This window comes from Dermochelys coriacea, chromosome 6 (genome assembly GCF_009764565.3).
Source record: "Dermochelys coriacea isolate rDerCor1 chromosome 6, rDerCor1.pri.v4, whole genome shotgun sequence".
Lineage (NCBI taxonomy): Eukaryota > Metazoa > Chordata > Testudines > Dermochelyidae > Dermochelys > Dermochelys coriacea.
Window position 1 is genome coordinate 96974073 of NC_050073.1, and position 4202 is coordinate 96978274.

Here is a 4202-nt window from a genome sequence, read left to right on the forward strand (position 1 = left end):
TTAGCCCAAAGTGTGTAGGCAATACCATCAAAGTAATGTGTGCAGTATTAGTACTATTTGTTACAGTGTTTGACAGTTTACGGAGATGCCCTAGAAGTTTAATGAAGACAGCCTGGTTAATGGCTTTCCATTGCTAGTTTAATTTTCCTCTCAGTATTCACAATGTACCAAGTTTTTAAGTATTTATTTACTTAATAACATATCTCTTCTCCGTGAGAATGCCAAAAATGTAACCCTATCTTCACAGAGATGTTTACAGTAAATACTTCTGCTCCCCAGACAGGGTTTGATGTAGCTAACCATGCACAGCAATGAACATTTATAAAATTTGCATAGTTAAATAGTCTGCCACTTTCTTAAGTACCTACATAAATGAAAATCTAAATTGCACATTCCTGTATTTGAGTATATAAAACTCCTAGTGCAAGGTCCACAAAAGGGAATGAGGCTTAGCATTGCAAAACCTAACTTTAGACACCCTGTCACCTAACGGAATTCATAGCCCCGAGTTAGGCACCCAGGCTCCCTATGCAATGCAGGGGGGAAATTAGGTGCCTAAAAAGGTGTTCCCCAAAAGCCAGCACGCTGAGCAGGTCACCTTAGCTAGTCAATAGGAAATGCCAAGGAGAGGAATGGGGCCTAAATGCAGCTCTTCAAAGAGAGTTAGGCATCTAAGTCCAGGATGGAGGGATGAGCCTATCTTTGCTCACAATTCACAACCAGGAACCCTTTCCTGGAGTTAGTCACTCCCCTACTTATAACCTTTAGCGCAGTGGTTCACGCACTCATGCAGGACATAGGAAACTCAAGTTCAAATCCCCTTCTGTTGAATTTGGACCTATGTCTCCAGCCTCTCAGTTCTAAACACTAGGATATTCTAGGGTGGGTTTCTCTCAATCTTTCCTGTTGACACTGTCCCACTCTATATAAATAGTTCATTGGGAAAGAGAAAGAGTAAGAATGACTCTAGCTCAGTGGTTAGAGCACTAAGTTAGGAGGCTCAAGTTAAAATCCCTGCTCCAATGACTGTTTATTTATACAAAGTAGAATGGCTTCAACAGAAGAGCTTCTATCCCAGCGTATCCCAGAGCCCAGTAGTTAGGGCACTGACCTGGAAGATGTGGGTTTAAATAAAGCAGAGTGGGAATTTGAACCTGGTCGACCACATCCTGGGTGAGTGCTCTAGCTACTGGGCTAAAAGTTATATGGTTGGTGGTAGCTGTGTTTTGAGCATGCCCAATCTGTTTGGCAGCCTCTGAGAACACCTACTGGATTGAGCCTTGCAAGCGAGATAGACAGATGAATGCCTAGTTTGAGGATCCTGCCAAGGCTTAGGCTCGGGTTTTGGGACTTAAGTGGTTGTGTGAATGCTCACTGGAAGATTTTTAGGTGCCTAGTGGACTTTATTGGTGGAAAATTAGGCACCTAGGGACTTATTGGGATAGGCACCTATAAGGTTATGGGGGCAGCTGGGCAGGGGTTTTGAGGATCTAAATTTTTGACTTAGGAACCTAAAGTGGCAACAAGGTACCAAAATCTCTGTGGATATAGCCCCTAGTATTAAAATTTAAGTCTGCCAAGGAACTAGAATTATGTGGGTGGAGGGCTTTGCTGAGTATTGTTTTAAGGGATAAGGGTGTAGAGGAGAATGGGGCGGGGGGAGAAGCAGAATAGAGAGAGAGCACAGGAAAAACACCACAGAAACAGAAGGAGCAAGAAGCTCCAGCCTAGCCTGAGAACAAGCATGGTACAATGATCCTGCAGAAGAGAGCTTTGGGGGCATGCTAGTTGAAAGAGGTTTGGTGCTGTGAGGAGTGAAACTGTCTCTGGCTTGTTTGACTCCTCTTGTGTTTAGGAAAACAGGACTTTGTACTTTCTCGTAAATAAACAGAATGTTATCAAAGGTACCTAACTTCTGCATCAATTTTGCCTCCTAACTGAAACAACTTGCAAGACCCCAAAATTTTGGCTAGCTGCTTGGGTCTAAAGGGGTAACAACAGCAATAATAAAATAGATATGGAATGTTATCCAAGTGTGTTTTATTATCCCATAACATCCATATTATCTTCAGGTGGTTGGGAATCAAGACATATAATTGCAGAATGGAAAACGTGTCACAAGGATGTATTGAGAGTATACTTAATGCCCCCACAACTTGTGTGAATGGAGGACTTCAAATTTAAGACTATGAGATTAATAAAGCTCACTCCCTCCTTCCCACCCACACACAGAGCACATTCTTGAAGGAATCAGACTCGTAAGAATTTCAAAGCTATTTTAGCATGTGCTATGCTATACACTTATGCATTTGCTTGACTTTGAGCAGGTGAGCAGGTCCAGTGAAGAAATGGGGATTACTGGTGAGAGTACATGAATAAATCTGTATGAGATTAAGGCTGCAGTTTAGTGGCTCTAGATTGTGGCCTGGATTGTGCTCTGGCTACTTTGCACCAATCCACCGACACAAAGCTGCCCTAAACTTGGTAGAATCCACTCTCCAAAGGATCTCTTCTGAGTAGAGAAATCCTTGTGTGGCGTATAGTTACTTTATACCACCCCATTCCTGACTGATGGTTAAAGGAGTGTGTCTAGTGGATGGGAAGGCATGACTTAAATTCCTTTATGCCCTGGTGATCCCCAACTGCCAGTGCAGGTTAGAACAAACTAAAGGCTGCTCTAATTTACACTGTGGGACTGGTTGGTTGCAGAGTGTCTTCAGGATCAGGGGAGTGCAAAAGGCATCTTTGAAGCCCTGTCATCTCAGCTGTTCCTAGTACTCCTCATCTCCAGCACCAAATATAGCCCACTGTCTTAAAATAATCTAAAAGTATACTAGGTACACTAGCCAGCATAATACATAATCTTGGTGGTTTTAGGCTACAACATACGCTGACAGACTCTAAAGAGGAATACAACACTGTGTCAAAGAGGGTTACAGGAGTTATGAATAATGTTTAAAAGTCATGAAAGGTAACATGACATTTTTAAAAGTCATGCTATTTCTGCTTATGCACTCAATTATTAAATTCAAATGTGTTTCTGCTGAGGGACTTTGATGTAGCCAGAGCTGAAACTAACAGTTCCCCTTGTTAAAATGAACTGCTGTAACATACAATACAGAACGCAGGGGGAAAAGGGAGGGGAGGAGAGATTCCCTTGTTAAAGATGTAGCATCTGAGCCCTGGTTGTGTCCATTTTTTTCTACTTGTCATTTTACATAACACTTTTGATCAAGGGACATACTTTTAACATGGTTGTTTATATCATAACAGATTAAAGCTCCAATTGTGCAAAAAGCTCCATGCAGGTGCACTCCTATATCCATACAAAGCTCCTTGTAGGACTGGGACTTATTATAAGCCATTGGATAAAATTTTCAAAAACACCTAAGTCACTTGGGAGCCTACGTGCAAATGCTATGAATCCTGCCTTTCTCCTGCAATCCTCTATCTCATTCACTACGCATTTTCCAATTTATACAACAAATGAGACAGGGATCCGGTAGATAGAGCCCTGCAAATCCATGGGTATCTGCTTTATATCTGCAGATATCCACGGACCATTTCTGAGGATACCAGTGAGGGTGCAGATACAAATTTTGTAACCACGCAGCAAAAATGTAGCAAGAATGGGCGGGCAGCTGTGAGGAACTCCGGTGCAGATCGTCCACATGCCCTTGGCGGAGGGTCTGGGGGGCAGGGACAGGGGCCGGGGGCTGCTCGGGCCCCACACCCAGGGCAGGTGGAGGGTCTGCCACAGCTCCCCATAGCTGCCTGCCCGGCTCTTATTTTGGCCCAGAGGGGGGCGGCTCTTAATGTGGCCTCTGAGCCACCCCTCTCCCCGGCTGGAGCCCAGTCAGGGAGAGACACGCTGGCAGCTGTGCGGCCTGGGTCCCTCCACATGCCCTGGGTTGGGGGCTGGGACACTGGGCAAACTGGGCTCAGAAGTGGGGGGTGCCTCAGAGCCTCAGTCCGGCCCCCAGTGTAGAACCCTGTAAATCCACTCAACAACCCTCCAAGTTCACTCCCAGTCTCCTTCCCAGCAATTACGTCCCTCTCCCTCAGCTCCTCTGTTACCCCTGACTCCCCCAAACCTTTGCACAACTTCTGAGGGGTGAGAAAAATACATTTATGTATTGTAGTTTAAATGTATAATTACTTAAAGTTCTGTATTAATATGCCTCATAAGGCATCTATTTGTT